This window comes from Canis lupus, chromosome 4, assembly GCF_048164855.1.
Source record: "Canis lupus baileyi chromosome 4, mCanLup2.hap1, whole genome shotgun sequence".
Taxonomy (NCBI): Eukaryota; Metazoa; Chordata; class Mammalia; order Carnivora; family Canidae; genus Canis; species Canis lupus.
In genome coordinates this window covers 11,924,279-11,950,593 of record NC_132841.1, presented here as the reverse complement: position 1 = coordinate 11,950,593, position 26,315 = coordinate 11,924,279, and the positions used below count along the sequence as shown (strand labels likewise).

Below are 26,315 nucleotides of genomic sequence, written 5' to 3'. Positions count from 1 at the left end.
TTGCAGTTCTGATTCAATTAGAATGAGATAGACCATGAATCTGATGTCTCACAAGTTCCATAAAAGCGTCCATTGCAGGATCCCAAGGATGCCATAGAGCAAGAGTTAAGAGTGTTGGGCCTCTCTAGGACTCAATTCTGGCTTTGCCCTTACTTGCTGGGTAATACTGGGAAGAATATCTGCTTCTTCTGTAAAATAGGAATGATAATAACAGTACTTTTCACACGAATTAAATTCATATAGAATAGAGGAGTGCCAGGACTCCACAAATGTTAAGTAATTACTTTTACTAATAGTTACTCAGAGGATCAGACAATGGAGAAATGTAGAAAAAGAAAAGAAAACATGTGCCAATCTGATGGCATCAAAGATTTTTCAGTGACTTGGCAGCATCTAAAATGACATTTGTGGGTAGCCTGGGTGGCTCAGCAGTTTAGTGCCACCTTCAGCCCAGGGCCTGATCCTGGAGACCCCAGATCAAGTCCCATGTCAGGCTCCCTGCGTGGTGCCTGCTTCTCCCTCTGCCTGTGCCTTTGCCTCTCTCTCTCTTTCTCTCTCTCTCTCATGAATAAATAAATAAAATATTTTTTAAAATAATAATAATTAATTAATTAATTAATTAATTAAATGACCCAAAAGCCTCCACCCCAAGATTGCTAGAACTCATACAGCAATTTGGTAGTGTGGCAGGATACAAAATCAATGCGAAGGACAAACATGATATGTTCTCATTCATTTGGGGAATATAAATAATAGTGAAAGGGAATATAAGGGAAGGGAGAAGAAATGTGTGGGAAATATCAGAAAGGGAGACAGAACGTAAAGACTGCTAACTCTGGGAAACGAACTAGGGGTGGTAGAAGGGGAGGAGGGCGGGGGGTGGGAGTGAATGGGTGACGGGCACTGGGGGTTATTCTGTATGTTAGTAAATTGAACACCAATAAAAAATAAATTTAAAAAAATCAATGCCAAGAAATCAATGGCATTTCTATACACTAACAATGAGACTGAAGAAAGAGAAATTAAGGAGTCAATCTCATTTACAATTGCACCCAAAAGCATAAGATACCTAGGAATAAACCTAACCAAAGAGGTAAAGGATCTATACCCTAAAAACTATAGAACACTTCTGAAAGAAATTGAGGAAGACACAAAGAGATGGAAAAATATTCCATGCTCATGGATTGGCAGAATTAATATTGTGAAAATGTCAATGTTACCCAGGGCAATATACACGTTTAATGCAATCCCTATCAAAATACCATGGACTTTCTTCAGAGAGTTAGAACAAATTATTTTAAGATTTGTGTGGAATCAGAAAAGACCCCAAATAGCCAGGGGAATTTTAAAAAAGAAAACCATATCTGGGGGCATCACAATGCCAGATTTCAGGTTGTACTACAAAGCTGTGGTCATCAAGACAGTGTGGTACTGGCACAAAAACAGACACATAGATCAATGGAACAGAATAGAGAACCCAGAAGTGGACCCTGAACTTTATGGTCAACTAATATTCAATAAAGGAGGAAAGACTATCCATTGGAAGAAAGACAGTCTCTTCAATAAATGGTGCTGGGAAAATTGGACATCCACATGCAGAAGAATGAAACTAGACCACTCTCTTTCACCATACACAAAGATAAACTCAAAATGGATGAAAGATCTAAATGTAAGACAAGATTCCATCAAAATCCTAGAGGAGAACATAGGCAACACCCTTTTTAAACTCAGTAACTTCTTGCAAGATACATCCATGAAGGCAAAGAAACAAAAGCAAAAATGAACTATTGGGACTTCATCAAGATAAGAAGCTTCTGCACAGCAAAGGATACAGTCAACAAAACTAAAAGACAACCTGCAGAATGGGAGAAGATATTTGCAAATGACGTATCAGGTAAAGGGCTAGTGTCCAAGATCTATAAAGAACTTATTAAACTCAACACCAAAGAAACAAACAATCCAATCATGAAATGGGCAAAAGACATGAACAGAAATCTCACAGAGGAAGACATAGACATGGCCAACATGCACATGAGAAAATGCTCTGCATCACTTGCCATCAGGGAAATACAAATCAAAACCACAATGAGATACCACCTCACACCAGTGAGAATGGGGAAAATTAACAAGGCAGGAAACCACAAATGTTGGAGAGGATGGGGAGAAAAGGGAACCCTCTTACACTGTTGGTGGGAATGTGAACTGGTGCAGCCACTCTGGAAAACTGTGTGGAGGTTCCTCAAGGAGTTAAAAAGAGACCTGGCCTATGACCCAGCAATTGCACTGTTGGGGATTTACCACAAAGATACAGATGCAATGAAACGCCGGGACACCTGCACCCCTATGTTTATAGTAGCAATGTCCACAATAGCCAAACTGTGGAAGGAGCCTCGGTGTCCATCGAAAGATGAATGGATAAAGAAGATGTGGTCTATGTATACAATGGAATATTACTCAGCCATTAGAAAAGACAAATACCCACCATTTGCTTCAACATGGATGGAACTGGAGGGTATTATGCTGAGTGAAGTAAGTCAGTCGGAGAAGGACAAACAGTGTATGTTCTCATTCATTTGGGGAATATAAATAATAGTGAAAGGGAATATAAGGGAAGGGAGAAGAAATGTGTGGGAAATATCAGAAAGGGAGACAGAACGTAAAGACTGCTAACTCTGGGAAACGAACTAGGGATGGTGGAAGGGGAGGAGGGCGGGGGGGGCGGGTGAGTGGGTGACGGGCACTGAGGGGGGCACTTGATGGGATGAGCACTGGGTGTTATTCTGTATGTTGGTAAATTGAACACCAATAAAAAATAAATTTATTATTAAAAAAATGCTTGCTGAGTAACTGATCTTTTTTATTGTGGTAAAATATATATGGCCTAAATGTTGCTGCTTTTAACCATACAATCCCATGGCATGACTTACATTCACAATGTTGTGCGGTACCTCCTCTATTTCCAAAAATTTTTCATCATTCCAAACAGAAAGTCTGCTAACAATTAGATAATATCTCCTCATTCCTCTCTCCCCCAGCCCCAATCTACTTTCTGTATCTTTTATAGACTATTCCATATATTTCATATAAATGGAACTGTGAAGTAAATGTCTTTTTATGTCTCAGTTATTTTACTTAGAATGTTTTTAAGGTTCATCCATATTGTAGCACATACTAGAACTCCATTCCTTTTTACAGCTGAATAATATTCCATCCTATGTATATACCACATTTTGTTTATCCATGTATCTGCTGGTGGACTCTTAGGTTGTTTCTACCTTTTGGCTACAATGGATGATATTGCAGTGAACACTGACAATACAAGTACCTGTATTCAATTCTTTTGCGTATATTTCTAAGTGTAGAATTTGAGAAACCGGTCTTCTAATAGAAATACAATGCTACTTTGGAGTAAAGGAAGCCCTTGGCTATGTCTCTAATGCCCCATCCTTATGACATGAGGCTAACCTTGTCAGTCCTCCCTTGCCCCACATGTCCACAGTGCATTGTAATTGCTGTCTCGGTTGTAGAGATGTGAATGTCTCTGGAGGAGGGCAGGCTGGAAAAGGAGTTCAGACTATTACCAGATGACAGAAATCAGTGACAAGGCTCAAGGGAGCCATCGAATCTGTTCTGTAACCCTTCTTAGTCTCCTTTTCTCTGATACCTCCTGTGTTTGACAGGATGATCTGTTCAGCCCAAGAGACTATGAGGTTATACAAGGTTCAGAAAGGAGTAAAGAAGGACTGCATAACTGTGCCCATCTCTTGATACTGCCAGCTTGCCAAGGTTGTCATCAATATCACTTCGCCAATGTCACTGGTTTTATCCCCATCCCAATCCTGGCGCTGCACATTCTGGTACTTCCCTGATCTCCCTGGCTCATGATGACCTTCTCCAAAGTTTGGTAAAGATGAATGCAGATGGTAGCGGTGCTATGTACTGTATCCTGGTATAAGGGATTGTTACTTTAAGCCATATTAAGAGAAATATGTGTTCTATTAGGTTCTATACATAAAAGGCATAATTTGTGTGATTGTCCATGCTTGGAAATATTTTCTACTTTTTGGAAGAAAAAAATGCATTAAGGTGATAGACTTAGGCAAAAAATGAGCTCATTAGTAATAAGTACATGGCTCCTTCAGCCTATTCTAGGTACACAGGCTTGTTAAAGGGAAAGGAGTTATACAGAGGACTTGAAGATCTGTGGTAGATTTGCAGGGAGTCTGGGCCCCATTACTGAGAGTTGAGAGGGCACATTTAAGACTGTGAATTAAAGAGTGGCACACTTGAGACCCTCTGGGCACCATGCCTGCCTGTTGTTTCTCCAACAGTTTAAGGAGCAGTACAGTATAGTGGGGCCTGTAATTGTCTGTTCTACCTGCCACCATCAATGGATGGCAGAAATCTTGAAGTGAAAATGGGATTCTACTGGTAGCTTTTGGAAGATGCCTAGAATGCCAGAATGCTGTCTAGACCAGCAAATCTACTACTTGTTAGAAGTGATGAAGAGTTTACAGATTCTTGTCTCTTCCAGTGCTTGGCTCATCTAGAGCTGGGCTGGCTCCACTCCTCCAACTTGAGCTACACATCATAACAGCAACTACTCTATCTTTGTCTGGTCTCTCTGACTCCTGACCATCCAAGGAGAGAAAGGCTTCCCTGCCTGGCCACTAGCACCTATTTTAGCCTTCAGGAACTAGATATGGCTTTGCATTTGTCCCTCTGATTCAGAATAACTGAATGTCTTATTTGAGCTCATGACATTTTCAAACAATTTTTCTTCATGTGGTTCTATGAGGCATTTTATCTGACTTAATTTTAAGACTCTATTTACCTTTCAGAGGTCCATGGTGAAATGGAAAGAAGTAGAGTCTAGACTCAGACAATTCTGGTCCCAAATTCAAGATCTACTACATATTAGCTATCTTAACTCTGGGCCTCAGTTTTCTCATGTATAAAATGAGATAATAATAGTTCATAAGTTTTTTGGAGCACTAAATGGCTAATGAATGGAGAGCACAAAGCAGGCCTCCGCATTAGGTTTACTATCTCCTAAAACCCAGCTTTCTCTCATTGGGTCGTAGATGATAAAGGTCTATGCAATGTCCTATGATGAGAATCATCTTACATCTCTCAGAGTCCATGTCACACCTACACTACCTTTCTTATGTCCGAAGTTCATATTCTTATTGAAAAGCCATTGAAAATCAAGCTTTCTTGGAGCATATTTAATGACATGAAAAAGTAAACAGAATATATTTATGAAATAAGAAAAATATGTATAGTATGAGTACAGTATTCAGAAAATAATATATGTCTGTACATTTATGCACATGATGCCAAAAAGGCATTTCTTTTACCTGGATTTTACATGGTAGTTGTTCAGCATGATACCAGCTTTTTTTTCTTTTTGCTGAATTGTGGTATTTGTAAGCTGAGAAGAGAAGCAGAACTGCCTACATGAGGGAAATATATCCAGCAGGAGACAGGAATTATCTAGGAGCTAAATAGAGAACAGGAATTTTTAAAGCAAAATGCTATTTGCTCTCTGAGGCAGTTCTACCCATTTCTTTCATCTGCTTGATATTATCAGTAAAGTAGTAATTGCTCATTGTGTATGGAATGCTTCAAGATGAGTGCGAAAGACTACATCCAGGCTCCAACTATGTAGAAAGGATAGTCACACACACACACACACACACACACACACACACACACTCATGAGTACACATGTGCATCTAAAAAGATTATTGTACTTTCCACATTGAAAAATGCCTCTTGGACTTAGATTATTTGACAAGCAGAAATAAGGGTCCTAACATGAGACCCAGGAAAAAACAAAGCTGTCCTGTGTCAAATTTTCAATCCTTCCACTTCCCAAGTACTTTGTACTTGTGGTGATGCCTCAATAAAATAATGTTGAATTTTGAGTTACAATATTTCAACACTCAGACTTTATGGTCATACAACAACATACTACACTAAAAGGAGATCACTTCTCAGACAGACTCACCCAAGACCACACAAAATTAGTGGCAGAATGAGTCTGGAAGCTTTCCATCTTACCTCAAGGACTCTCCTTCTTCCCTTGTTGCTTTTGGTATGCATGAACATTATGAAAAAACAATACATGCGTGTGTGTATGTGTATAGAGAGTTACACATCAATACATACATGCTGTATATATATGTGTGTATATATACTCTTTTTTTAAAAAGATTTTACCTATTTATTCACAAGAGACACAGAGAGAGAGGCAAAGACATAGGCAGAGGGAGGAGCAGGCTCCTTGTGGGGACCCCGATATGGGACTGAATCCCAGGACCCTGGGAATCACACCCTGAGTCAACCACTGAGCCACCCAGTCATCTCTATACTTTTTTTGGTGGGGGTAGGGGGGCATGTGACAGTCTGCTCTTCCATGCTCTTCCATGTGTCAGAATATTTCAAATAATCTTAACTTCTGTTAGCGTTACCCCATGATGGAACTGGGATTTAGTAAGCCAATAGGGAAGATATGATCAAGAAGCTATTCTTTGGACCTAATCTTCCAAATAAAGGCCTTAGGCATGATGCAAAAACCCTCAGGGCCAGGGCCTGAAAGAGTGGCTTTCTTCTTCAGGGATTGACCAGCATTTGGTCTCTGCTTGGTTCAGTGACTCTATCAGGCTAACTCTAAATCCCCTTAAGTAGAGACTCAAGCAGATATTCAATCTCATCTTCAGCCATGAATCCAGCCCCATTCTATGGGTAAGTCCAACCAGGCCCTCACACATGAACTCTCCTGTCCAAAGGAAGACTGATTGAGTTGGAGAGGGTCAATTGCTTAATCCATCCCTCTTTTACTCCTGGGCCAATAGCTAAATGCAGTACTCATTTTTCCTTGTCTTGCTTCACATATCCCAAATTTCACATGGGTTTATATTTGTGATCATGGTTACTGGACAAATCTCTGAGAGAAGGGTAGATTCCCTAGAAGAAAAACTGAGAAAGGTAACATATCTGCTCTTGTAAAGATAGGGACTAGCCTATGTTAATAACTAAAGATCAACCAAGGACAGATGCAAGTTTAACACTGAAATGTTCTTAACTAAAGATCATCTAGAGAGGGATTTTTAAAACCATTTTGTGATGCTTGGAACCTCTTTGGATGCTTACTAGGGATCTGTAAATTGTTTTGCAAAATGATTTAGGCTTTTGGTGCTTTTGTCAAATTACAGATTTTGAATAAGTTTTATATTTGTGTAAGGGCTTTTGTTCTGTTGCAGCCTCATTCTTATGCTCTTGCCTTCCCTTCAGTGCAGGACACGTTTCCTGTATTGAGACTATATGGCACAGTGGGAGGACCACAGTCTTGAAGCCAAACATACCAGGCTCCATTCTCAAGGTCTCTCTTAGATGGAGATATTAGTTCTGGGCCTTAGTTTCCTAATTTGTAAAATGGTGTGTGTGTTAGGGAGCGTGTGGTAAGGTTTAAGTAAGATCGTTGTTTGAGACAGTTATTTGCCATATGGTAAGAAATGTCTGCTATTATTACTATTACTGGCTCAAATGTCTCAGCCAGACTGCTGTACATTGCCAACTGGAAGTAAAAAATTAATGCCTAATTTGACATGCCTCAGAAAAGGAATGACATAAAAAGAAAGGAGAAAGATATTGTAATGTCAACCCCAATCTTATTTTTAGTACTTCATTAACATCGATATTATTATTTTTGGAGTCTCCCAACCATTCTTGCAGAATTATTTTTTAATTCATGGATCATAGGATTAAAGTGGCATAATTCTTGCTTCATTATAAGTTGCCATATGTAGACATGTTCTCTATATTTAGCCTACGAATATAAAAACTTTACCATGTTGCCAAAGCGCCAGGATTTTTTAAAATTTGAATCTAGTCGAAACTCTTTGGTTTGCAGAGGAATTAACAGGCCCAGAAAATTTGAGATACTTGCCAAACTAGATTGCAGACTAGAATTTGTATTTTCTCATTCTTTAACAATTAAGTTTCATGAGAAACTTACGTAAGACTCAAAGAACCTCAATTTTAGTAAGGTACCTGAGAAGCACATTCAGTTGTGCTGTGAGTTTGAAACAGATGCAAATTTGAATGGAAATGAAACTATCCTTAACCCTGCTGGTGTTAGCTCAGTCCCACAATCTCCCTCAAAGGACACCAGGAGAAGAAACAGCCTGAAGAACTAGGATCCAGTGCTCCTTTCCAAAGTCCGAGCCAGGTTTTTCTTTTCAAATTGTGAATTGAAAGACAGGAAAGAAGGGAGGGAGGGAGGGAGAGAGGAAGGAAGGAGGGGCGGTAGGGGGAGGAAGGAAGGAGAAAGTGGGGGTTGGGGCTTGGGGCTTTATTAATATCTAACTGATTTCTTCAGTCTTTTCCTAAGAATATTCCTTGGCTAGTCACTTTATAAGACACTGCATTTATTTTCTTGTATGATAAAAGGTTAGAAAGATCCAACATATTTTAAAGATGACTTCTAAATAGCTACTTAGCTGAAAATCTTGTCTCTCTGAAAAAAAAAGGCTTATTTTTATTGTAATGAGTGAGGGTTTTTTAATCTATTTTTTTTTTATTATTGGTTGGTTGGTTGCTTACAAAATTTGACCTTATTTTTCTGGAAAATTATCTTGATAAGGTGGCTGTAGAAATATCTTTGGAATCCAAAGCAGGCTTGTGAAGAATGCATTCTAAAAATAACTCCATACACACTAGAAGATTGATAATGGAAACATACACACACACACACACACACACACACACACACACACACACACACGGTATTGCTAAGCCAGCAATTTACTGTCATCAATAAACATGACTGAGATGATTTACCTGTTGCCAGCTCCTATTGTCCTTCTTTTGTTCCTCTTAGCTGGGCCCCCTGATGCCCTGCTGTGGTTCAGCAGCCTCTGGGCTGACTCCTTGCTGGTTGGAGCTGGGTGACATGGAATCATCCATGCTTCTTGCTAGCCCATTTCTAAGCATGAGATATCATTCAGTTGCTTGCTTTCTGCCTTGTTTATTTCCATCTTATGACACTATTCCAGGACTTGGGCCCCTATTTTGGTTCCCCCGCCACAGTCTTTATACATACAATCTATGCCTTGCAGCAGTTTTCCAGGATAGATGCTCACTTTTATTCCTGTCAAACTAGACTTTCACCACACATCTGGGATTTTGTTTCAAGCCTTGCTAATATCAGTGACTAGCCTGTTAACTTGTATCACTGTGCATTGTGCCCCTTGACTTGCTGTTGATAATTCTGCTCTGCGATTTCTTGAGCATCAATTATATATCAGACACCAAATTTGGAAATTAACTTACCATAAGCAGTGTGCAATACCGTGATTAAGAACACTTATTCTGAATCTGGGGTTCGAGTTGTAGTTCCACCAATTATTAGCTATATTAGCTTAGAGCAAGACATTTAATCCCTCAGAGTCTCAGTTTCCTTGTTTATAAATCAAGGACAGTAATACTACTGACAACCTAGAGTTTCATTAAGAATCAAATGAGGTAATAAATATAAATCACCTTAACATTCTTGGCACTCAATGAATGTTAGTTATAATTATCATGTGTTCAATCCCAGAGAAATTTCATAACAAGTTTATGCCATAGACATTTTCATACCAATTTCACAAATGAAGAAAATGAGGCTTGGACTTAAATAACCTGCTCAAGGCCAAACAATAGAGCTGGGATTTGAACCCAGGTCCATCTGACTTTAAATTCACTCATTCAACAAACATTTATTGCATATCCACAAAGTGCTGGTATCTGGTGGACTATATGTCATTATTCCTTCACCACCTGTAGCTTGGTTGGGTCCTTCTCCACTTAAACCTATTTAACTCCTAGGACCTCAAGGATAGATGTTATTGTTCACCCAAAATGTGAGATATACCACTTTCTGGCCTCATCCATAAAACTTTCCCATGCATAATCCTGTCTATTCTCCCAACCACTGGCTGCAGGGAGGACTCAAGATCTGAGAGGGGTCTTAGATCCCTGGGTGGCTCAGTGGTTGGGCAGCTACCTTCAGCTCAGTTCGTAATCCCGGGATCCAGGATGGAGTCCTGCATCAGGCTCCCTGCGAAGAGCCCACTTCTCCCTCTGCCTCTCTCTCTGCCTCTCTCTCTCTCTCTCTGTCTCTCATGAATAAATAAATGAATCTTAAAGAAAAAAGACTAAGGGAAACTTGGTTCCCCAGTTGCTATTTGAAGCAGAACCCTGAGGAAATGTACCTGCCTGGGAATACCTGTGTGGTCCATTCAATGAAGAGAAAAGAACACTTACTGTGTTAAAAAACTGAAATGTGGGATCTCTGTTATAGCAGTTAGCTTCTACCGACAAATAAAACCCCAGTGGGCATGTATAATTTCAAGCCCAGGTCCATCCTTGAATCTTACCTTACTGCTATTCTGAACTACTTGCAAGTTGAACTTGCTCTCTCTCACCTATAAGCCTCTGTTCCTGAGGTACCTCTGTATCTCGGTTGGATCCTCCAGAAAATTGATACCAAGATAAGACTGCAAGTGCCTTGTGGGGGTAATGCCTATCAATGATAAAGAAGGGAGAAGAGAATTGACCTGAGAAAGTTTTCAGACCACAGGGCTGATCTTGATACTTGTGAAAAAAATAGGAAGGGTCTCAGATCTGACAGTCTTGGTCAACCCAACAGAGAGCTCCAGAGCAAAAGTCCCATTAGTACCCTTGATGCTCAGTCATGCACTGGGCTACCTGTAAAAAGCATCACCTGGCCTCAAAAGCTGAGATAGATACAGCTGAACAGTCAGATAACTCATTTGTTGGAGCTGAATATATTCTTCTTGAAGAGAGATCCAATTGGTGCAACTCATAGTGCTGTACTCTGCCTACAAATACCTCTTCTCTCCAGAAGTGGGTACTCCTATGAATTTTTAAAATTTCTTCTAGGCATCAATTTCTCCAGAAAGCTTTTTCTGATCCTCAAATCCATACTTGGTCAGAATAATGCACCCCCCACCCACTCAACACTCAAAAATGTCCATGTTCTTATCCCTGGAATCTGTAAATACATTAGGTTATGTGGTAACAGAAAATGAAGATTGCAGATGACATTAAGGTTGCTAATCAGCTGTCCTCGAGATTGGGGAGATTATTTTATAATATCTAGAAAGGCCAATATAATCAAAAGGGTCCTTAGAAGAGGAAGAAGAAGGAAAAAGAGATCTAGAATATGTTATGAGAAAGACTCAATAGCCATTGATGGCTTTGAAGATGACCTTCCATTGGCCAAAGAATGAAGGCAGCCTGTAGAAGCTGGAAAAAGGAAAGAAAATGGTTTCTGTTCATCCAGGAAGCAATGCAGCCATTGTTGACACCTTGATTTTTGCCCAGTGACACCCACTTCAAACTTCTGACCTCCAGGACTATAAGAAAATAAATCTGTTGTGTTTTAAGTGGCTAATTCTGTGATAATTTGTTACAGCAGCAATAGAAACCAATATAAGCACCCTGACAATCTTTTTTCCATAACTGTGGCATATTTCTGTGCCCTTACTTATAACTCATGTAATAAGTGTTTAATAAATATTGGTTGAGTTATTCCAGCCCGCTCCATTCTTGACTGTTTAATTATGAACATATCATGTTGGACATTAACAAAATAACTTCCCAAATCGCTTTTATCTCTAGTTATTTCTGGTTCACATCACATAAATAGAATTTTAATACTATATTCTTTTAAGACCAGTTCTGGGCATACCATAGGTACTTAATAAGTAGTTGTAGAATGAAAGAATGAATGGATGATTCATTGTTACAAAGTAGCCTTTATTTGTTTGCTTGTTTTTTAGTATATGTGCTGCCGAAGTGAGCACTATGTGTTTGCTTGTTTGTTCATCATAATAACAACAACAACAAAATCCCAATCAGTCTCAATGAACTAGAGGAGGAGAATAGGAAATCCAAAGCAGAAGATCAAATCTGGAAAAAAATATGTTATTTTAGTTTCAAAATGTCTTTTTGCTCTCAGATTTCCATTTATATAAAGATGACTATTGGGGTCATGCCCTTAAGATACAATATCCATATTATATTTGATTTAATCCCAAAATTAAATTTAGAACAGATTGGTTTTTAAGAAAACATTTACAAACTGACCATTGATATTTGCTTAGTCTCCTGGGCTGGGTGGGGGAAAAGAAGAAAGATAAAGGAAAGGGAGAACAAGGACAAATCAGGGGTTATTGATTGGAAGGCCAGTTAAGATCCCAGAAATCAGTGGACTTTGAAGGGGATGTGGATGTTTATTTTGTTTTACCTTACTTTCTTCATTCAGCTGATATCTCTACTTCCCATTTAAGAACTCTTCCTTTCCCCATTATTCATCCTTTCAATTGAGAGGATTCGATTGGCATTCCAATCTCAGGCCAGTTGGCACATTCTATTTTCTTGGCCTCACTGCGTAATTCAGGCATAGCCACTTGACTCAAATCAAGCCAATTAGATATAGGTCTAGGACTTTCTGGGAACTGTTGGAAATAGGAGTTCTTTTCTCACTAGAATATCTTAGGATTTAGGACTAATTTAGATCTGGTGGCAACCATTTTGTCAGGACAAAAGGAAAGACTAAATAGAAATAGAGCTAGCAGAAGGTAAAAGCAAAACCTAAGAGTGCAGTATTCTGAACTGAATTATTCAAGCCCCTGGATCCTCATCACCTGAAGTCTGTGCCACCTTGAATTTCTATGTTAAATGAGGCAACAGATTTCTGCTTTTGCATAAGCAAGCTTGAGTTGTGTATCTGTCACTTGAAAACCAAAAAATTTTGACTAATACAGGGAATCATCACAGTTTTACAGATCCATGAACTTAAAATTGAGATCTTTAGAAATGATTGGATGCAAGGAATTGGCTCTCATTGACCAAATATGAAAGAGACTGATATAAAGGAGACAGAATACTAATTGAATAGTTCTTTGCAAGAGTCTCAAATACATACCCCTTCTACCTGGGGCACTCATCTCTCAGAATTAGGTTACCTGAAAAGCCAAATCAGCAAACAGAAAAGAAGTTGCCTCAAAAAAGGTTGTTCCAACTAGGGAATCAGAACCAAGAAAGGGGGCTAATTTGAACCTATTTTATCTGGATCAAGATGAAGTCTTATAATCCACATTGCTGCCAAAAACAACATATGGCTTTGAATTTACAAGGTTCAGGACTTTTTTTCTCTGGGCAGCACTAGAAAATCCTCAGAAGTTCTTTTTATGCTTCAGACTGTCTACCCCTCTTCTGTTGACATACCTAATCAATTGAGTGACTCTCTCCTCAAACAATTAATTAGAATCCATTTACTAAATTGCAATCACATTCTCTTTCTGCTTTCACAAGTCTATGTCCTGAACACTTTGGCTGCCATTACAGCTGCTTTCACACTTTCCAGACACACCTTTGCAGGAAATTTCTTGGTTTACACTCACAGCCACTGATGTTGATTTTTAGTTGTTTGGCTCACAGAGGGCAATGCAGGGAAGGGCACCTCACTATCACCCCAAGTATGACCTGCAAGGGAAAAGCTAACTAGGACTTGAGAGGTTGCAGTACATTTGAGTTGAAGTACCTGAGGCTTGATTTTTAAAAACTAATGTAAAATTCATACTACTGAAATGCATAGATGCTAAGCATATAATTCAATGCATTTTGACAAATGTGTACACCCATATGGCCAACACCCATGTCATGATATGAACCATTTCCATAACCTCAGGAAGTTCACAGGGTCTCATTTTCATATGCAGAATTTCACAGACTCTAGACAATGTTAGTTGTACTCTCAGTATCCATTGATTGAGAAAATACATACTAACATAAAAATGTTACTAAGTCAGTTATATTTTTGCATAATTATTTAATACATTTGTATGGAAATATTTGAATAATATAAGAGCTGCTCACATATATTTGAGATATTAGTTATGTGATATTGTAGACTGAATATTTGTGTCTCCCAAAACTCTTGTGTTGAAATTCCTGACCCTGATTATCATGGTCTTAGGAGATGAGGCCTTTGCAGGTAATTAGGTAAGAGGATATTACCATCATGAATGAAATTAGGGCGCTTATAGAGGGGGCCCTTGAGAGCTTTCTTTGCTCTCTGCCATGTGAGAATACTGCAAGAAATCAATAGACTGCAGCAGAAGAGGGCTCTAGCCAGAAGCTGATTGTACTGGCACCCTTATCTCAGACTTCCTGCCTCCAGAACACTGGAGAAATTAATTTCTATTGTTCATAAGCCACCCAGTCTGTGGTACTTTGTTATAGAAGCCTGAATTGACTGAGATATTTGGTGAACAGATACTTAGTGTCCGTGAAGATTCAGATGCCTTTAGAAATAACATTCCAACCACCTCCCCAGGGGTCTGCATCTCACAGATTAGCAAGGCTTCTGATTTGGCTATTTCAAATGTATGGTTATGAGTATTTGGTTGAAAATTGAAAGATACAAAGGAATATTAGGAAGACTCCTATGTCATCCTGCCCACTGGTATTTCACAGTGGGATAAAAGTCAAGAGCATGAATGCTAAGATCTATCTCTGCTACTCAATTATGTAAACATAGGCAAGAAATTATTTTTTTTTACATCTCAATCCTTTTCTTCTGTTAATTTGAAATGATGACTTTTCCTTATAGAGTTTTTATGAGGATCAAATGAGATAATGTGTGGAAATCAGAAAACTCAGATTTTCATTCTTCTATTGCTACTCATTAATGAATGTGGTATTTGAAGGGGTATATTTTACTGAAGCATTCCATACATGGTTCTTTTGCCTGGCAAGTCACATGCTAACTGTTAGCACAGTGCAAAAGTTTTCTTCTGTTTAAGAAAGGCTAATGCAGTTTAATTCTAATCAAACAAACAAACGCCACCACCACCGCCCAAAGCAAAACAAAACAAAAGAAAAACAAAACAAAAAAGCCATTTCAGTTTGATCACATTAGACTTTCAGAAAATCAGAGAAATAATCTTAGATTCATATTATAATCTTGGAACTAGACTCTATATTCCATGCAGTTAAATCTGAACTTTACAAATGGGGTGGGGCAGGGGGAGGCCAAAAACATAGATGATTTATTCAAGACAACACAAATAATTGTGTCAGGATGAGGAATGAAATTCCATTCTTGTCACTTCAGACAAGAATGGAAGAGTGACATTCTTGTCGCTTCACTTTTTCACTGCTACTTGTTAATAAATAAACTATTTCAAGGGATAATTTTTACTAACTCATTTTTCACTGTATCACTAAACACACAAAAAACTTCTCAGAACTCTCTTTGGTATGTGGAATCATATCCCTAGCTAAGAAAATAGATGTGTGTAAAATTGCCTTTCTGAATTTCTGCTCTCCTAGTAGTATATTTTAATTGCCCATGAGACTAAAACATTGGTTCTCCCAGCATCTCTATAATTTGCTTGCAGGATAGAGTTTGTCCAGGGTTGGTTGGGCAGCTAACAGCCTTAAAAGGGCATTCTAACTTCATGAGCTCTGCCATCACCATTCTCCACCTGTGACTGAGCCCTTTAGAATCATAGCTGTGCTCCACCTCTGATGTCCGGGGATTTAGTAAGCACCTAATACACCATGAAGTCCACAGGGGAAATATTAAACTGAATGATTTCAAAGTAACCAGAGATGAATAGCAGTTGAAGCAACATGCCCAGTTAAGTTTTGAAATACACCTTCAATGGAACCCTAGGGAACAAGAAATTTGGCTCTCTCTGTCTTCAAATCCACAATAGTAAAAATGAAAGGGGCAGAAACAGTAGACAACTTTCTATTTCCAATATTTGATTCATCTCTGGGCCCACATGTGAAGAGCAGCCAGCAAAGCTGGTAATTAAGCTGAGATGGAAATGAATAATGCTGCCAAGTTGGCCCCATTGTCATTTGATACTCCATGATACTTGTCAAAAGACCGTTGGAAAGTTCTGATGGCTCCCAGGTGAGGCAAATATACTTTATATTAACCCCAGGAAGCCAAACATTGTTGCCAGTGACTTGGAAGAGATTAGGTTGGACAAGCTCTACTACTAGTAGTACAATTGATAGCTGCAATCTCAATGTCATTCATAGTCATTCTATTTGGAAATGCTTTAGATGATCAATAATAAAACTTACCAGACCCATTTGACAGTATATTTTACCCATGCACTCAATATGGTTGAAAATTGTATCTATTAAAGCTTACATATTAAAAATTTAATTAAGCCCTTGTTAAAAGACTAAACTCTCACTCACATACCATATAAGTAAATTCCACCTAATAAAAATAGCTTCCATTTGTTGAGCACCTGTTGTCAGACAATAAAAACTATTGTTATGTGTAGCTCAATATTCACAAGAACTCTGCAAGGTTGATATTATTGATAGCATAAAATTGAGGAAACTGAGGCTCAGAAAAGCTAAGAAAAATTGTGCACAATTATTAAGCTATGAAGTAGTAAAGGACAGATCCTAGGTGTGGCTGATCCCAAACACTACCTTCTTTCATGTGCAATAGGATTTAGGTACATTGACCTAAACCAGTTACGTATCTATCAAAGGTTACCTCAAGTCCCATCCTTTCCATAACACCTTCTTTGAGTGTTGCCTTCTAATTCCTAGTAAAGTGATAGATCTCAGAGTCAGACAGATCTGGTTTGAGCACCCTACCTCTACCATTTATTGACCATTTGGGTTCATTGATACATTTAATATCTCCAAGCTTTATTTCCTTGTTGTTAAATGGGGATGATAGCCTGACATTATGGTACACATTTTTCAGAGAAAAAAAAAGATGCCTGAGAAGCATAGTTTCTGGCACATGCCAGTGACTAATGTTTATTGAGGATTTTTCTGTGCCAGACACTTATGATTTTATTAAATTCTCTTAAACACCCTGTGGTGTAGCTACTAACACAATCCCCACTTTGTAGATGGGGCATGAGGCTTTATAATGTTTGATGATTGAACCAATGTCACACCATGAGTAAGGGGCAGAACTAGCAAGCAGTCTGACTCCAGAAACCACACTCCTTGCCACTATAGGGAGATTTTCAGACACATGCAAAAGACATGAGGTCAATTTAGTGGTTTGCCCAGCATTTTTTAATGAAGTAGATGAGAAAGCATAAAATAGATTAGAATCAAAATATGAGTATGCTCCACAATAAAGGTAAGTATTCTGTGAAAAATCTTTTTTAACTTTGTGTACATGAGTACTGGGCTTTGCAACATTTCTAACTGTGAATTATGAAAAAAATTTACATACACTGCATTGTACTCTAAGTAATAGGTTCTCAATAATGGATCATTCTCTTCCCTTTCCAAGTAATATGTTATATTGTTTTATCTGTAAAGGCAAAGATAATGTTATTGTTGAATTTTCTAATGTTTTTAATTCTACCTGGTCACATGGACTTTGATAGCTACTTATTGAGTCATTCTAATATTCAGTGATATTGACTTTAACCTGAGTTATTTCATTAATTTTTTAATTCATTTGTTTAACAAATATTTATTAAGTTCTTACTATGTTCCAGGTATTATACTAGGGAAGGGGATTCAATAATGAACAAAACATAGTTCCTATACTCAAAGAGCTACAACCCAGTGGGGAAACCAGATATCAAACATACAATTATAATCAAAGCAGTAAATTCTCCATCAGCATATGTAAGGGATTCTGTAGTATCTTATAACCTGTAGTATGTAGGATAAAAGTAAAAAGACACTACAATCAAATGAACCCCAAAAAAGTTGAATTATTTCAGGGATAGCATAGAAAATTTCATGGTAAAAACACACACACACACATTTAAACTTGGACCTGAAGGTTGAGCAAGAGATAGCCCGGAGAAGAAGAGACTGGGATGGGTAGGATAATAGGTAGAAGGAAAGAACATATAAAGACTGAGAAGTGAGAGAAAGAAAAATGAGTTCAAGGTACTGAAAATCCATCATGGTTAGAATATAGAGTGTGAGAGAGCCATGAAAGAGGTGATGCTGGAGAAGGAAGCAGAGTGTCTTAGGTGCCAGCTATTATCAGGCCATCAGTAAGGAAAGAAGTCACTGCCACGTCTGCAACCTGCTGCAAAAGTGCTCACTGAATTCAAATATACCTTAATACATGCCTACCCCGGCTCCCAAGATTTAGCCTTCATTTATTCTTGGTATCTTGCTCCTAAATGGCCTCAAACCAGCAACATAGGATGCCTTGATCTGTTCCCCATTCATCCTTAACTCTAGGGGTCCTTCAGAATCCATGAGACAGTGAGAGAACATGGAATTTCATCCTTCCCCCTGCCTGTACTCTACAGCTGTTAGGAGCATGGTCTCTGGATTGAGATAAGTCTTATACTGGGTTTCTTGATCATTCTAGCTAAGTTTTTTCACTTATAAAAGGAGGAGACTAATGGTTCCTGTCTCACAGGATTGTTCTAAAGACCAAATAAGGTAATACATGTAAAATGCTTGGCACATAGTAAGGGCTCCATACACCCAAAATGCTACTTTTAAAAACTTACTGGAAGCTCCTGCATATACTTGGAAGAAGAGGGATTTAATTTTGCTATAAAGACTTTAATTTCAGACTTTTAAAAAACTTATGCAAAGATCAACGAAGAACAATTATCTTATATGGCTGTGTATTAAGCAACACAAGGAGACACAAAAATCAAGGATGAGCCATGTGCAATTAATAAAGGAAGCCATAACTAACTAACTAACTAACTAACTAACTAAATAAATAAATAAATAAAATAAAGGAAGCCAGTTTAATCTTCATCAATGGATTGCAATGTTGTGATTCCTCCTTTTCCCTTTTATGCAAATCTCCCACTTGCTTCTTTTTATAAGATGTTGGAATGATGTATGATGGTTTCTCAAATACTAGTGAGACTGAAGTAATTTCCTACATAATGTACCACAAACAGATTTAGAAGTGTTGGTTTTAGATGCTATGATGCATATTCAAATTTCCCATGCAATGGATTAGATAGTAGCATGACTAAGTTGAAGGACCAGTGAGCTAAAATACCTCTTGTATGTTTCATATTCTGGAATATTAATAAAGTAGAAAATCAAAATGACAGCAATTTAGGGCTTCTCATGTCCCCTTATTATAGGCTCATTTCTGTGGGTGAAATTTCAGACAAAGAAAAGAGTGATAATGGAAAAGAACACAGCAGGGGAAACAAGAATGACAAAAGGAACAAAAATGAATAGAAGCAAAATCAAAGGGTCAGCATCAAAATACTCCATCTCCACAAAACAATGCTTATTATAGGCTCCTCTCTTAGCACAATCCCCAGCTGAGCTATTGGGCTGTTATATCAAAAACTGGCAATCTTTGCTGAAATGCATCATTCACTGTTTATTGCCAGTTGGAAAGAAAGTTACAGTTTACAGTTTAGAACATTCTAGCTTGATGTGACTTTCCCTTGCCATCTTAGAGTGAGTTTCCCAGAACTACAGAATCTCTGCTTCTCACCACCATTTTTGGACCTGCTCAGTATAGCTGAGAATGCCTTGTCCATAGAAGTCAGCTGGTGAGCTGGAGAAAAAGTTCTGCTCCACACTGAGGGGCCATAATGGAGCAAGACTGGGGCAGCCCAGAAGTGGCAAAGTGGAGTCCACTTGGAGCTGAAATGTAGAAAGAAGAAAAACAAAGAGGATGATAAATTCCATCTGACGCTAAAGGAAAACCTTGTGTTAATCAGGTTTCTTTATAATGCCAGTGACAATACCCAAACTCAAACATGTAAGCAACAAGGAAACTTGATTGACTCACATAATTCAAAAGTCAAAATCAGGAACACTTAGAGCAGATGTCCAAATGATTGCTTTGGACTCTCTCCATGTGCTGGCTAGCTTTCCCACATTGCTGTACTTGTGGGCAGTGTCCCCCCTGTGACAGCAAAGACAACCATAAGCAGCTGACGTCTAAAACTTCTTACTAAAACTGACTTCAGTTTCAAAACCTCATCCAGAGGCGTTTACCTCCTCAGTAATTCCAGCAGTTTTGTGACCAGGCCTGGGCCATATGCCAGCAATGGATATGGACAATTCTCTAAAGGGAAACAGATTCTGTTACCACAAGCAGAAGAGATGAAATTGGGGCAGGTAAAAACCAACAAAACAACTTAACTGCTATGCCCTTTGAATGATCTGATTATCAACTAGAAGCAGACATTTCATGATCAGAGATAGTCCTTTATTCTCATTTGCACATTGACTCATAATCTATTATTTTTCCTTAGGAAAACGTCAAAGACACCATGATACATTATAATGTACCTGAGTGCTGTGCCGTTTTGAAGCTCAGAATACCAGTAAAATGAAAAGTTCTTCCTGTGAGTTCACTGACATGGGGTACTTTAACACCCACGCTAAATCAAGCAGCAGGCTTCCATAGCTCTGAAGTAAAGCAAGGATGTGTCAGCCAATTTCCTGACAGGAATTGATAGCTTCGAGTAGGGACCTCCTGCTCTTTTTCCTTGTAAAAGCGCCTTCATATTTCTGACCTCTTTCACATTTCTTCCCATCTTGCTGACCAGATGGGAACCATTATTTAGAATAGTGGTTGGCCGACTAGAATAGGAACCATTATTCAGAATAATATACCATTATTTAGATTAGTGATTCCCAACTGTTTTAAAAATGAGAACTCCTTTTACACATAAGAGTGCATACATGTCAGATAGTGGTTGAATGTCTTGTCTATATTCATATATTGACTAATAAAATACATAATAGCAAATAAATTTAGTAAAATTAACATTAGTGAAACAAACTATATCATATTAATTGTAATAGCACCTATTTACATGTGAAAAAAGTGCATGTATGTGTAAGGGTACTATTTATTTAGTATATATAGGGATGCAGAGGTCTCTTGAAATAATTTCATAGACCTGTTCTATAATAGGCTCAAAGTATTGGTGACAGATGACTTAGATAGATTCTTTTTGTAGTTCTGATGTTTGTTTTAACTCAAAAGGCTGGGACACCTGGGTGGCTTAGCAGTGGAGTGGCTGCCTTCGGCTCAAGGAGTGATCCCAGAGTCCCCAGATCAAGTCCCACATTGGGCTCCCTGCATGGAGCCTGCTTCCCCCTCTGCCTATGTCTCTGCCTTCCCCGCCCCCTCACGCATGTGCACAACAACCATAAATAATAAATGAATAAATAAATAAAATTTATAAAGAATAAATAAATAAAATCCCATGAATAAATAAAATCTTAAAAAAAAAAAAAAACTCAAAAGGCCAGTATCTCAGAATGCTGCATTCAGCTTCTCCCATTCCTTTGTTTCTGTTTCCTTTAAACAACTAGCTCAAACTCCAGTTTCAAGAGAAAGAGAACTAACCAGCAGCCAAGGGAGTTGACATGAGACTCATTGCCAAGATGGTGGATGAACACAGACTCAAGACACTGAAAATAAAAGTGACTGACTCTAAGACACATACTCCAGGTTGAAGGCATCCATTAGAATAGAAAAATGGGAAGTGTTGGTTTAAGGCCTTTCTTTCAAAGAATGATGATAAATCTCATCAGAGGCATAACCCTTCGCTTTCAATCAGGATACAAAACTAGCAAAGAAACATGTTTACCAAAAGGGAAATTTGTTTAAAAAGTACAGATTTAATATGAAGATAATTTTTGAGGGTGTATATTCAACATTGTAGCTGACAACTGCATTTGGATTTTATTACACACACTCTATGTACCACTCATCACTGTCATGCTCTGATGAGCTCCTAATCTTCCTCCTAAATCCTTTCTCCCACCTCATAGAAGAGGCACAGTGGTGATGAGTGAAGTACTCAGAGGGAAGGTACTCAAGCCTATAACCCTGGACCACAGAATTTCCTCTGAACTTTGGGAGAAAAACTGAAAATAGGAAAAAAATAAGAGAAATTTAATTTTGAATTGGGTCTCAAAATCACACACACTTATGGTTGAGAAGTCCCAGTACTAATTTGCAGACAAATATCTAACATTTGGTAATCAGTCTGTTAATATAAATATGGGTCAAAAATGATACATTCAACTGAAAAATTGTATAAAGAAGACAAACAATTTAAAAATGGAATTAAACTGCATTTCTCATATATAAATAGGTGTCACGGTATTTAAATTATTTCTTTGTTCTCATATAACCTCAGCCATTGGGGGCCATTGATGCCTAAAGTTTTGATGGTTTGGAAGAAAACAAATCAAGCCAAGAAATCCTAGTTCTGCCATTAACCAGTGGTATAACCTGCAGCAAGTCACTCAACTTGTGTAAACTATAGTTTCCTTATTTTTATGGTAATACTATAAATGTGTAAAATAATATTAGTTATTATGACATATTTAATGTAAAATAATTGGCAAAATGAGTGGAACATACTATTAATAAATGTTGGTTTTTATTATAGATTGTGATAGAGAAAGATATCTTACCTATAGCCTTAGCAATAATCTGATACTCCTATTCCCATACCAACTAATAAAAGAACTTAGTTTTTTTCTGCTCAGATTCTTCTGTTCCCCTTCCCTTATGCTTTAAGAGAATTTTGCCAAACTAGTTCCTAACCCTTTTTTGTAATAATAGGCAGAACCACATAAACAAAACAAAAGGCAGAAATAAAAACAGCCAGAGAGACTGAGTAGATCTACACACGAGGTGTGGTAGGAGATGAAGGCTACATGTTATATGAGAATAGCCTTTTGGGGTCTGCTAGAGCAGCTTTGGTGCCTGAGGAACTGAGACAGAGGCAAAGGAAGCTTTGAAAAAGTTTTTTACTATGGATTATAAATTGAATCTGCTCTAATGATCTTTAAGAAATGAAAGCAGATGAGCTTTCAGTTGTAATTACTTTGATTTCTGGACTGTGCTTTTTAATGGAGCATTATGTAGAGAGTGGATGATGTGGGCCCCCAGTGTACAGTTAGTTCATGCAGCCACATTTCCTGAATTATCAAGTGGCTCTTCTTTAACAGTGCTGTGACGGGTTTGCCATAACGTGGTGGCTCCTCCTCCTGGCTTCTGTATGTACTGGGTGAACTACAGCTTAACCTTATAGAAGCAAGCATTTATTCTCCCACCAAGCTCTTTTCTACTAACAACTCCCCATAAAATAGCCCTGGCTTCAGCAAAGGAACATGCAATAGTCAATAGTGCAGTTGTAGACACGCAATCATTATTGCCCCTACCCCAGGTCCCAAACTCAGCTCTAGTCAGATGGAGGAAAGTGACTACAGAAGGCAGAATAATATGACTTTTTTCCTCAGACATCAGATTCCTTCCATGACAGTGAAGTAATCGAGTTCAACTCTAGCACCATAGCTTGGGGTTAACTTCCAAAAGATGCAGTTGATATTTCTCTTTGAAAACACACATCAGAGCTCTTTTTTACAGATCTGTTCCGGGTAATTACACTTTTTTGCCAGGGACAGAACATCCACCTGTTAGAGAGCTATTGAACATTGAATTCATATAGTGACTGATATGATACCAGAGCTTACAGGAAGAAGAGATCACTTTCATATATTTCAAATGTACAACTGAACAATCAACACAATTCAAATGTTTCCAGCATTTAAATCACTCCTGCCCTGACTCATCCTTCAAATAGCAGAATTCAAGACTGCTATTATGGTGGCTATTACATCAGCCTCTAAATCACTCTTACATAATCAATTAACCTAACGCATTCAGATATTCAAACACTTTCCACCAATAGCCAATTTCACCATAACCAACACAATTTGTTTTCAATTACCAGCCTCACTAATGGCCTTCTAAAACTAATGCTTAAGGAAGTATTGGAAAGTTTCCTGTGTTGTCTCAGGGCTGTATACATTTTCTACACGGCAGCAAAATGATTTGCTGTTATTACATATTAAGTCATGGGGATTTTATCTTCTCATATAAAATGTGCAAGTCAAACAACCCAAACCACCCTATTCTACACAGGGAACTTCAAGTACTCACTATTTTCCAAACAAATCAGAGAATATATACAGGCTTCTAACACCAAGGACTTTGTGTGTTTATTGTAAACAAGTCAGTGGATAATCATAAAATACTTCTTGGCAGCAGCTAAATCAAGATCAGTGATGGCCAGCCTAAGCCAGTTATAAATTTTATGGAAATTTTTTAAATGAGGCAAAGGAAGGGAGCTTACCAGCATTTTGTTTTTAAGGGTCAATTGAAGAGAGTAGGAGAAAAAGAAGGGAATCTAGGGTACCTGGTATTTGGGAGAGGGACACAGAAAAGAGTGAGTAAAAAGGAAGATAAAAGCGAAACAGAAGCCAAGTAGCTTGAGGCTCATAGAGCTTTTAGCTTAAGGGCAGAAAGTTTCAGTTTGGTTTTGTCCTCAAGGGAAGCCTGCAGGAAGATTTCCTTGCCAATGTGACCTTGGCAAACATGAAGGAGGATCAGAGTTTTGGCACTCTGGTTGAAATATAGGGTAGAAAAGTGGGAGAGAGGTCAGAAATACATTGGACAGAGATAGCAGAGAGCAGAAGAGAAACCGTGCCCCAAAGATAATAACCAGAGCCAGGTCATGATTATTATGACCAATAGTTCTTTGAACAATCCTGACCACTATGGTATCTTCCTTTAGAAACTGGTTTGAAAACCTCTTTGGTAATAGAACTCCTTTGCCAACCAAGTTGGCATTTCCATTAGAGACTATGAAAATTTATTCTGAATAAGTAAGAGCCTGAACAAGCCAAAGTAAAATCAAGCTGTATTGTTCCAAACTAAATTAGACCTCTTATTAATCCAGTTAGAGGTCACTGGCCAAAGGTAAGCCCAAAATGTTTTTTTTATTTTTTTCAGAATGGTAATTTTTTGAAGGAAAAGAAGTGGAGAAGGGGCAAATGCCCTGAGAACCCGGCCTTCATTTGCATCTGCATAGACAAAACCAGATAGATGGTTGGGAGCCTGGAAAAAGACTTACCACAGGTAATAGGGCTGACAAGTGTCTAGGGAGCTATAGCAAGAAATCCTTAAAGCAAGGACACATGCTAAAGCAACCAATCGCAATAAAAATGAATGAAAAAAATAATAAAAAACCAATCTCGACACAGCAAAAATTCTCCTGACATGAAGCATTAGTGTGCAATTAGTTTGACCTTTGATGCAAAATTGAGCTTTGTTCCTCATGACATTACTACTAGCTTTTATGTTGTTCTCACAGTTTGTTTCTCATCCCTGGTTTTTGCCTTTAGTGATGCCTTTAACTTTATCATCTAAGATCTTGCCTTGTCACTTTCATTGTCTTAAAAAAAAGGGGGCGGGGGGTCAGAAAAACCTTGCCCTTTCTAAATTTTTTTAAATCCACAAGCCCATCTCTGTTACCTAAGGGGCCCTTTTTGAATTTCCTATGATAGGCTTATGAGAGAAAACAGAAAACCTCAGAAGGCCCAGAGTTTCGTTTTATGTTTTATTTAATTATAAAATAAAATAATGGAGTTCCGTTTTCTGTTCTAATTAATTATAAAATAAAGTAATGGAGATTGCTTTCCTAAGGACAAGATTCTAATAATATTTAAGTGTATAAGTCAAAAAAGAAGAGTGTTCAAAACAGTGAATGTTCAAAAAGGTTGGTTAAAAATGGTGTAATGTACCTACTAAGCTGTCGCTTTTCCAGACCTCTGAAAGAAAGGGAAGAGTTCAGAGCTGTTGGAAAAGTATTTATGTCATAAGTAAAAAGTTGGGAAAAATTCAAAAAGAAATTATATCCTTGTTATTTAGCACCTGAAATTTTTCTATTCAAATGAGAGAGAAAGAGAGAGAGAGAGGAGAGAGAAAATAAATAGCTAAATAAAGAGACAATTCAAGCAATTTATCATAATGAATAGCAATCAACTTCCACAAAGAAAATATCATAAAGATATAATTGGACACAGCAAAATCCTTGATATAAGAATTTTAATTTCAGAGTTTACTTGCTTGAATTCAAATTCCCATGCTTCAACAAGAATTATAAATTCTTCGCTCTCCTTCAGACCCCAAGCCTGCGATATAGTTTCTGGTTCAGATTTCTTTCTCTCAGTCTATTAGAAAATAATGAAAATCACTACAGTAGGAACTAAAAAGGTGTTAGGTTTGTGTCTTACATCTTGAACTACCTGTTAACAAATACACTCAATTAGAACTTCTGGTAGAAGTTAACTAGATGAACTTAGACTAATTACCAAGCCCCAGGCTAGTATAAGTGCACACACCCTACAGAGTTGCAGAAGGAACTCACACTTAGACGTGCCTGTACTTGATT

General features: G+C 38.0%; 2 long non-coding RNA genes across 5 annotated transcripts in view; one reads left to right on the top strand and one right to left on the bottom strand.

Annotated features, from left to right (window-relative positions):
- The window catches only part of LOC140631861 (uncharacterized), a 280,039-nt gene that overhangs the window by 158,479 nt on the left and 95,245 nt on the right, over positions 1-26,315 (top strand). The window contains exons 5-6 of one of the 2 annotated variants that reach the window (XR_012029380.1): positions 20,304-20,396; positions 24,875-25,000. The exons of the other annotated variant lie outside the window; for it this stretch is intronic. This is a non-coding gene — a long non-coding RNA (uncharacterized lncRNA). The remainder of the gene's footprint in view (positions 1-20,303; positions 20,397-24,874; positions 25,001-26,315) is intronic. 2 annotated transcript variants of the gene reach the window in all.
- Positions 1-26,315, bottom strand: part of LOC140631862 (uncharacterized) — a 68,171-nt gene that overhangs the window by 22,827 nt on the left and 19,029 nt on the right. For all 3 annotated transcript variants that reach the window (XR_012029386.1, XR_012029385.1, XR_012029387.1), the window contains one exon: positions 5,361-5,503. This is a non-coding gene — a long non-coding RNA (uncharacterized lncRNA). The remainder of the gene's footprint in view (positions 1-5,360; positions 5,504-26,315) is intronic.